The 10,321-nt window shown below is 45.4% G+C and overlaps 1 protein-coding gene across 1 annotated transcript in view; it reads left to right on the forward strand.

The window, feature by feature from the left end:
* Positions 1 to 716: 716 nt before the first annotated feature.
* PLEKHM3 (pleckstrin homology domain containing M3) overlaps positions 717 to 10,321 on the forward strand; it is a 115,044-nt gene continuing 105,439 nt past the window's right edge. Inside the window, exon 1 of the mRNA XM_048483286.1 lies at positions 717 to 857. The gene's annotated coding sequence lies outside the window, so the exon portion shown is untranslated. The remainder of the gene's footprint in view (positions 858 to 10,321) is intronic.

Here is a 10,321-nt window from a genome sequence, read left to right on the forward strand (position 1 = left end):
TTGTAATCATACGAAATCTGCAGCTGACGATCTTCTCCCATCATAACTGGGAACAGGGAGGGTTTGAGGGGGAAAAAAAGACATCACTATTTTAAAAGGGAGGAATCTGCTCGTTCAGAGGTTAAGAGCGTAGGAGGTTAAGGGCTCGTGTCTCTAATCTGGAGGAGCCGGGTTTGATTCCCCGCTCTGCCGCCTGAGCTGTGGAGGCTTATCGGGGGAAATTCAGATTAGCCTGGGCACTCCCACACACGCCAGCTGGGTGACCTTGGGCTAATCACAGCTTCTCGGAGCTCTCTCAGCCCCACCCACCTCACAGGGTGTTTGTTGTGAGGGGGGAAGGGCAAGGAGATTGTCAGTCTCCTGCAGGAGAGAAAGGGGGGATATAAATCCAAACTCCTCCTCCTCCTCCTCCTCCTCCTCCTCCTCTTCTTCTTCTTCTTCTTCTTCTTCTTCTTCTTCTTCTTCTTCTTCTTCTTCTTCTTCTTCTTCTTCTTTATTTCCTTGTTGTTGTTGTTGTTTTTACAATCCTTTCAGTTTTTGCAAATCACAGGGAGATCTGCGGCTGGTGATCTTCTCCCCACCCTCACTGGGACCAGGGAAGTGGCGGAGGGGACCAATTGCACACCGGAACCATCTCCTCGCCGGCTTCCGTTTCCCCAACTGCGGCCCGGAGAGTTTTGACGTGAGCACCGTCCCAGGCAGATTGTAAACAGAGAAGCCAGAAGCGGCCGAATGAGGCTGCTGGTATTGATGACGGGTCATCGGAGGAGAAAGAGGAAGGCTGCAGATCAAGGGGAGATCATCCGCTGGGAGTAAACACGAAGCGTGGCTTTGGATGTTGTGGTCCCGGGAGCCAGGTAGTTGTCCTCTGGGCTTGCAATTTCTTCCCATCTTGTTGTGTGTGCTCAATAGACAAGTGTGCCTGCAATGGTATCTCGGTGTGCATGTAAATCACCCTGGGATGCTCCTGAATCATAGGTGTCAAACTCGCGGCCCTCCAGATGTTATGGACTACAGTTCCCATCATCCCCTGCCAGCATCATGCTGGCAGGGGATGATGGGAACTGTAGTCCATAACATCTGGAGGGCCGCGAGTTTGACACCTGTGTCCTGAGTCGCCGGCCCTTGTGGCATCCCAAGGATCTGTCATTTATTCTGCATGTACCTGTATCAGGTAACCCTCTTTTGTTATGGTTCTGTTGCAGGGATCCGCCCTCCCCTTCCCCTCTCATGTCTCTGGGGTGCACGTTGTTGTTACAAAAGCAAGACCTTCTTTGCACTCTTCTCTTTGAAATGTTGGTTTGGGGCGTGGGTTTTGGTCTTCTCAAGTAGCTCAAGATTAGTGGGGTGCTGTGTGGTTTCCGGGCTGTGTGGCCATGTTCTAGCAGCATTCTCTCCTGATGTTTCGCCTGCATCTGTGGCTGGCATCTTCAGAGGATCTGAATGCCAGCCACAGATGCAGGCAAAACGTCAGGAGAGAATGCTGCTAGAACACGGCCATACTGCCCCGGAAACCACACAGCACCCCAGTGATTCCGGCCGTGAAAGCCCTCGACAATACATTAAACTCAAGATTAAGTCATTTTATGGGTGTAGTTCTAGCTGTCCTTGCTTAGCAAAGGGCCGTCGCAGTAAGGGGAAAAGGATAAAACAACTGGGCAGTCAATTTGTATGTGAAAGGTGTACGTGGGTGTCTGTGTAACCTACTTATCCTTGGCCACATCAATCTCCATTGGAGACCTAGGAAAATTTAAAAGTTAATATTATGACAGCACCCTGTGGCTTGTCAAACAAATATGAAATTGCTTCAACAAATTAACAAACCTTTGGTTTAAATACAACAACTTTCTATCATTTAGGGATAAATAATAGTGAAGTGTGTGTGTGTGTGTGCGCGCGTGCGCGCGTGTGTATAGCAAAACTCAGTTATATAACATCTTCAGTGCCTTTTAAGGAAAGTACTCAAAACAGTTACAATTACTAACAGAGCCCAGTAAATAAAAAAAGTGAGAAAGTCCAAACAATAATACAGGGCTTCTTTATCCCATCTGTTCTTCTGCATAGGGTGTAGCTGCTGCAGGTCTTTCTTCGACTTGGGTCTGTAAAAAATAAGCAGTTCCCTCAATTGAGCTGTGGGCCTTTCTTCTCCTACTTCAGGCGGGATCAACTGAGGAGGGTGGGGCCCTTGCAGTTGGCACTATGTAAGCAAGTTTAGCAACTGCGGGTGCTCACTGAGCTCTTCTCCCCTGGGCCCTAAGATCCAGCCAAAACACAAACAGTGAAATGGCATGGGTTACATCTACATACATACATACATACATACATACATACATACATACATACATACATACATACATACATACATACATACATACATACATGTGTGAATGCTGTATCTATCTATATCTGTCTCTATGTATGCTTTTTAGATGAACAGATAACAATCTCAAAGTTTGCTACTATGGAAGATATCTTAGATTTGAATAAAACATTATAATTGCTTAGGTGTTGTGGGGTTTCCAAGCTGTATATTATAATTGCTTAGATTATAATTCTTTATATTCCATAGTAGCTGACTTTGGGATTGATATATGTGCATTATTTCTAAAAATCGTTCACATTTTTGAGCCAGGATCACTCCAAAGTGGACAAGATTTTTTTTTCTCCTTTAACAGTATTTTAAAAATACACTTTCCTGATATACTCCTGAGCTTAGCATGAAATTCTGTCCTCTTCGATGACATGTATTACAACTCCAGTATAAAGTGTTAAGAAAAGTCCAGTTTTTGTAACCTATCCAATATGCACATATTTTTCATCTATAGCTATTAAGAGTTCAAAAATCATGTGTGACTTTGGGAAAATAGATGTTTGGATCTACTTTTCTAGGTAATGTGCTTTTAAGTCCATCTGATTGACTTGAGCATGCCTTACTCAGGAGCCATGCCTTACTCAGGATTGGCATGCAGTTTATTTTTAGCAGATTTTGTGACTTGATTTCTAGTATTTTTCTCTGTTGCAAATTCTTTTGTAATAGCTAATGAAATATAAACCATAACATTGCAAGAATGGCACAATATAATTTCATGAGTGGCAAAGGCTTATCTGGTGAACTAGATGCATTTCCACACTCCTACATTCCTGCTGGGTGACCTTGGGCTAGTCACAGTTCTTTGGAACTCTCTCAGCCTACCTACCTCACAAGGTGTCTGTTGTAGGGAGAGGAAGGGAAAGGAGTTTGTAAGCTACCTTCAGTCTCCTTACAGAAGAGAAAGGTGGGGTATAAATCCAAACTCCTCCTCCTCCTAAACTCCAAGTGGAATACAATATATAATCAAATAGCATGAGGGCATCCCATATCATTCAGCTGCTAATTAAGATGTCCCTTTCAAGATCTGCACCCCACCATCAGAAGTAAGACAGGTGGTAACTAGAGTCAGAGCATTTTCTCAGGTGGCACCATGCGTTTGGAATTCTCTTACCCTGTAAGGTTGACCTGGTGCCTACTTTGTTCTTGGGTGCCAACCTAAAACACATCTATCCACCAGGCTTTTGTTTAGGGTGTCATCTCATCTATTTGAATGGTCTACTTCTGTTTTGTGGATAGTTTTTATACCGCTTGTGTTTTTAATCGGAATCATCTCGAGCAGGATTCTGAAAAGGCTACCCAGAAATGTTCTAGATAAACAAACAGCTCTCCGCTGAAGAATAAGTATCTTGAGGATGCTGAACCCTCAAATAGGTTTTGGACCACCAGAATGCATCTCTGCAATCAGAGATGTATGATCTGTGGTAGACCAAAACACATTTGGAGTACAACATCCTCAGATCTTATTGTTCAGTTATCTGGCAGTGTGATCTAGTGGGATTCCTAAGGACACTCCCCTTCAGAGACTTTAGTACAAAATCCAGGCTTTGTGGTTAGATTGGACAACAGGGAACTTCAGACAGAGAACTTTGCAGGATGATGTTTTTGGAATGCTAAGATCAGGAACTAAACTTTGGACCAGGCCTGGCTTACTAAGACCTTGCCGGTTAGCAGCTTCAGGAACATATGTGCTGAAGTGGTTCAAAATGAAGCTATTTAAGTGTCATTAATATTTGTGACTGAGTTGATGAATAAAGAACCGGGAACTGCAAACAAGAAACTGGAAGCTGTTTCAGTGTCATCCTTTAGTTCTGGACAGCTCTTGCTTACATTACCCCTGAATTATCTTGATTTATTTTCTGCAATGGAGACATGATTTTTTTAAAAAGCTGTTTTATAAGAGCTACTATATTACTCCCTTGCAGTCTGGGACAGAGCTCCCTCAACATTGGCCAGTAGCAGGCTTGTAAAAATAAATGCACACATTATGAACTAGTACCTTTTGCCAGTAGTGTTCCATGGGGAGAAATGCACTTTACTGTGATGCTCCTCTGAAGATGCCAATCACCAACTATCTTTAAGAGTGCAATGTCAACATTAGCCCAAATAAACTCAAAAATACACACGTTGCACACTGGCTGTGTCTAATCTTATATATTAATCTTATATATAATTGAACAACTCAACATAGAACCTACAGAATTGATACATGGACTATATGGAACTGAAGTTTTGTTTCTGAATAGAGAATTGAATGGACTAAGTGATTATTTATGTTTAGTTATAAGAGTTGGAAGACTTATGCTGTATTTTTAAGAACCTTGTCAGAGAAATAAGGAAATGTAAATACAAATAGAAGTGTTGAGTTGTTGAGTTGTTCAGTTATATATAAGATTAATATATAAGATTAGACACAGCCAGAGTGCAACGTGTGTACCTCTGAAGATGCCAGCCATAGATGTGGGCAAAAATATTAGGAGCAGAATCTCTTAGGTCACATCACGAAGCTCAGAAACTGCCCAGTGGATTCCTATCATGAAAGTCTTCGTCAATACATTTTGCCAATTCATTTGGACAGCTCCACTGAGTCTATTCCACACTATAACACAGAGAATTTGGATGTTTCCCCCTTCCCTTCTACCGTAATAAAGGATACAAGTTTTCTGTATCGATTTTTTTCAGAAATGAAGGGAGAATTTCTTTGGCCTACCTCTTTCCTGAGCTGCATGTTATCACTACCAAAAGTCTAACGCTGAAACTGATACTTATTTGGATTTTCTTTTTTTAAAAAACCCCACACTTGACTTGAAATCCGAAATGGAAAAATCCTGAGTTTATCGTCAATGAAAGTGTAATGGTAGCATTACACAGATTGAGGAGAAGTCGATCTATGGCTACCAATCTTGATCCTCCTTGATCTGAGATTGCAAATGCCTTAGCAGACCAGCTGCTCAGTAGCAGCAGCAGCAGCAGAAGGCCATTGCTTTCACATCCTGCATGTGAGCTCCCAATGGCATCTCATGGGCCACTACAAGTAGCAGAGTGCTGGACCAGATGGACTCTGGTCTGATCTTATGTTCTTGTGTAATATTGGACTGTCCCCTTGAATACAGAGGGGCTTAACTTATGGACAAGCACTCATAGGCATGTCCCTAGTAGCAAAAGGCATGGGAGATCACAGCATCTCTTGAAGTTACCACATTAAGTAGTTTTCGCAGCTGCAGCTTCTCTCACAGAAACCAACAAAACGTAAAAACACAGCCTGCATCTTTCACCCCTTTGCCATCTTTTCTGCTTCCATTGCAGAAGCTGTCCAGCTGAAACGGTTAAAAAAAAATCCTGCTTGGGTTGCTGGCAGGTCTCTCCCTGGGGCCGGATGATCTCATCTCCAGTAGCATCTGTCCCCTGATGGTACAATTTGCGCTGAGCTTTGATGATGCTTCAGGTTTGCCTCTGGAGCAGGAAGCAAAACTACCTACGTAAGGGTTTGTTTGTGTTTAACTGCAAGGTCGGCGTGTTTCTGCACTGCTCAAGTGCACCCTCTGAAACAGGAAGAAATCGCTGGGAAGTGAAAGGATGGAGAAAACAAAGCCATTATTTTTCTCCTTTCAGAACAGATATAAGCTCTTTGTATTTGAGGCAGCGAGGCCGTGCCTCGGTAGGAATAGAGGGCTGCTTCCTGCTTGCATCCCCCCCCAACTCTGATTTTGCTTGCCTCTTTTGGGGAGATGGGCAGGAAACAAACTCTGGAGGGAGCTGCCGATCTTCTTCTAACCTTGGCCTTCCCGATTTGTGCCTCATCAGGCTCAGTGCGACCCTCCAGCCTGTGTATGTGCTTGATACCCCTGTATTTTGACAGTTCCAAGCAGGCAACACAAACAGGCCCCTGGTCGGCTGCGCTACCCTGGTACGCCACAGCTCACTACTTGTACAAGCCCGTACTAACCAAGTGCAATCCAGTATCGCCATGAGATGTGTCTTCGAGAGTGTCATGGTTAAGATGTGTCTTCGTGGTGTCATGGTTAAGAGCAGGTGGATTCTAATCTGGAGAGTGGGGTTTGATTCCCCCACTCCTCCCCCTGAGTGGCAGAGAATTATCTGGTGAACCGGATGTGTTTCTGCATTCCTGCTGGGTCACCTTGGGCTAATCACAGTTCTTTGGAACTCTCTCAGCCCCACTTACCTCACAAGAACATAAGAACCAGCCTGCTGGATCAGACCAGAGTCCATCTAGTCCAGCACTCTGCTACTCGCAGTGGCCCACCAGGTGCCTTTGGGAGCTCACATGCAGGAGGTGAAAGCAATGGCCTTCTGCTACTGCTGCTCCTGAGCACCTGGTCTGCTAAGGCATTTGCAATCTGAGATCAAGGAGGATCAAGATTGGTAGCCATAGATCGACTTCTCCTCCATAAATCTGTCCAAGCCCTTTTTAAAGCTATCCAGGATAGTGGCCACCGCCACCTCCTGTAACAGCATATTCCAAACACCAATCACACGGGTTAGTGGCCATCACCACCTCCTGTGGCAGCATATTCCAAACACCAATCACACGTTGTGTGAAGAAGTGTTTCCTTTTATTAGTCCTAATTCTTCCCCCCAGCATTTTCAATGAATGCCCCCTGTTGTGGGGAGAGGAAGGGAAAGGAGTTTGTAAGCCACCTTGAGTCTCCTTACAGGAGAGAAAGGTGGGGCATAAATCCAAACTCTTCTTCTACTTCCTCTCTTGCAACTCCCCGTCCCTGCCAATGCGCTGCATAGCAATGATACAGTAGAACTGGCGATACAGTTGTTCCTTCCACGTTGCGGGGATTGGGGGCGTGGTGCCCCCTGCGATCCAGAAAATCCACATAAATCTGCTCCCTGGCTTGCCCATTGGTCACAGGAGGGTGTGAGGGGTGCCCGGCCCAATTATGTGGTTGCTGGTGGCGCGGTGTAACAGGAGTCAGTGCACCCGAGTGCGGGGTGGCAGCACTCACTTCCGAGCCAGGGTCAGCTGCCATTCTGACCTGGTTGGGGCTATCCAGGGTTGATTCCCATTTACAGTAATTTCTTATGCCAACCCGCGATACACCGAAACCTCTATGGGGAAAGTCGCAATGTGAAAGGGATGACTGTATAATATTCTCCCTGCCGTCGACCTTCTTTTATTTTTCCCCTCCAAGGGTACCTACCCCTCAACTGTGGCTCCCACTGTGTCCTTCCCCCATTCTCTGGTTTCTCTGCCCTTTGTTCTGCTGTAAATGTGGGACCTTCCAGCTATGGCAGTGGTGGCGAACCTATGGCACGGGTGCCAGAGGTGGCACTCAGAGCCCTCTCTGTGGGCACACGCGCACAGAGTTTGTCATGTGGGGGGGGGGCGGAAAACCCCACTGATTTTCATGGGAAGAACTAAAGCATGATCCTTTACCTGGGAGTAAGCTCAGTTGCTGGCAATGGGGCTTGCTTCTGAGTAAACCCTCCTAGGGTCGTGATTCAACCATTCGAAGCACTGCATGGTTGCTTCACTAAGTTTACTCCCAAGTAACGCGCGCCTCGGAGCCAATTGTTTTTTCTAAACTAAAACCTCAGTATTCAGGTTAAATTGCCGTGTTGGCACTTTGCGATAAATTAAGTGGGTTTTGGGTTGCCATTTGGGCACCCGGTCTCGAAAAGGTTCGCCATCACTGAGCTATGGCATTCATTAGTTATTCTTGCGACAGAAACCCTCTAGATTGGTGTAGCAGTTGGGCTAGGATCCAGGGGACCCAGTTACAAAGTCTCTTTCTGCCCTAAAGCTTGCGGGATGATTGCGGGCCGGTCACACGTTCTTGACATTATCATAACTCACGGCGTTACTGTGAGAATAAAACAGAGAAGGGGAGAAATGCAGTAGACCAGCCTGAATTCTTTGGAAGGAGGCCAGGATACAAAATGAATGAAACCTCTAAAAGAAAAGTCAGTCATTATTTTCTTAAATAACAATTTTTATTGCATTATAATAAAATCAAACATAACAATCACTGTGAAGCTTCCGTTCATCCAATTTCCCAACATCATCACATTCTAGTTCAAATTTTTAAACCTCTAACAATTAATATAAAACTCAGTTTCTTATCCAAATTGCTCTTAATGTCTTTAGTTGCCCAGATCATAGTTTCTAAACTTAGTCAATTTATAGTTCATTGATTTATATAATCCAAACAAACTTTACATCTTCTCTCATACCCTGTAGAACATAGGTATCAAACTCGCGGCCCTCCAGATGTTATGGACTACAGTTCCCATCCCCCTGCCAGCATGCTGGCAGGGGATGATGGGAACTGTAGTCCATAACATCTGGAGGGCCGCGAGTTTGACACCTGTGCTGTAGAAGGTCCGCTGTCCTCCAAATATGTCAGTTGTGCCATTGATGAATATTCTGTAAGCTCCATTTCAACAGCCCTGGTTGATGTTCAACTTCCACCCCATCACAAAGACAATTCTTGCTGCCAAAAGCCAGCCATTCTGACCCAGTGGGGGTTGTTCATAGTGGGACTTCCCGCTTCCACTGAGGGTGAGAGGAAGTGGCCTCAATTTCTTCACTTGGCTGGGGATCTTGACTTGTTTTCCCTTACAAAGGCTGCCTGGGTCAAAGTTCAAGCATCTCTGCTTTTAGACCTTTGGACTATTATGACACAGATGATGTAGCCCACTGATGCTGCATCCACAACCAGTCGTTCTAGCCCCATTCTCTATCCACTTCCTTTTAATTCTTTGAAGGGAGAGGGGCAATGTCTTAGCATGATTTTTGTAAACCTGCTGATCAACTCTTTCTCCTTCCCAGGTCACAGGCTTGATTTTGTGTCCGCCTGTCTTAATTCCCCCCATAAAATGATCACTGAATCTGTAAAATAGAACCCATGTGCCCCATTCAGTTGGTGGTAGTATGCCAGTGATGGCAAACCTATGGCACGGGTGCCAGAGGTGGCACTCGGAGCCCTCTCTGTGGGCATGTGCAAACAGAGTCCCCCCCCCCATCTAGGCTGACCTGGGCTGCTGGGCTCGATTATTAGCATTAAACCTAAGACCTAGTTTTGGGGAAGCAGTGTAGGTAACCCTGTTAAGTGCTGTTAAACCCCACTAATTTTCATGGGAAGAACTAGAGCGCGATCCTTTACCTGGGAGTAAGCTCGGTTGCTGGCAATGGGGCTTGCTTCTGAGTAAACCCTCCTAGGGTCGTGATTCACCCGTTGGAAGAGCTACACGTTTGCTTCAAAGCAAAGCCACCGACTACCACCAAACTTACTCCTGAGTAACACACACCTCGGAGCCAACTGTTTTTTCTGTTCAGGTTAAATTGCTATGTTGGCACTTCGCGATAAATAAGTGGGTTTGGGGTTGCAATTTGGGCACTTGGTCTTGAAAAGGTTCGCCATCACTGTAGTATGCCAACGGTGTGCCACAGTAAAACCTACCTTATTGTAGCCTTAAAGTCACGGTGTTCATTAGCTTCAAAGAGAGTCTGCTTGGCTGCACAAGGATGACCCGCCCAACAGGTTTCTGTGAACAAAGGAACAAAGGATTGGACAGGCAGACACCAAACAACTTCAGTGTGGTTGCGGAGAGAAGGTCAGTACAAGTTTTAAGGGTGTGTCCGGTGAGAACCAGTGAAGACGAACAACAAAAGACCATTTTCAGGGACACAGGATTGAATTCTGAGGAGTGTTTCTGGTAGAGTGGCCAACCTCTAGGTCAGTGCAGCCAAACCTTCTGGGGTCTGCGTGTCAAAAATTCAGAAAATGCCTAACTTGACTCTTCTCCCTCTTGAAAAAGAAGAAGAGTTTGGATTTATACCCCTCCTTTCTCTCCTGCAGGAGACTCAAAGGGGCTGACAATCTCCTTGCCCTTCCCCCCTCACAACAAACACCCTGTGAGGTAGGTGGGGCTGAGAGAGCTCCGAGAAGCTGTGACTAGCCCAAGGTCACCCAGCTGGCG

The sequence above is a fragment of the Sphaerodactylus townsendi genome, linkage group LG02 (genome assembly GCF_021028975.2).
Source record: "Sphaerodactylus townsendi isolate TG3544 linkage group LG02, MPM_Stown_v2.3, whole genome shotgun sequence".
Lineage (NCBI taxonomy): Eukaryota > Metazoa > Chordata > Lepidosauria > Squamata > Sphaerodactylidae > Sphaerodactylus > Sphaerodactylus townsendi.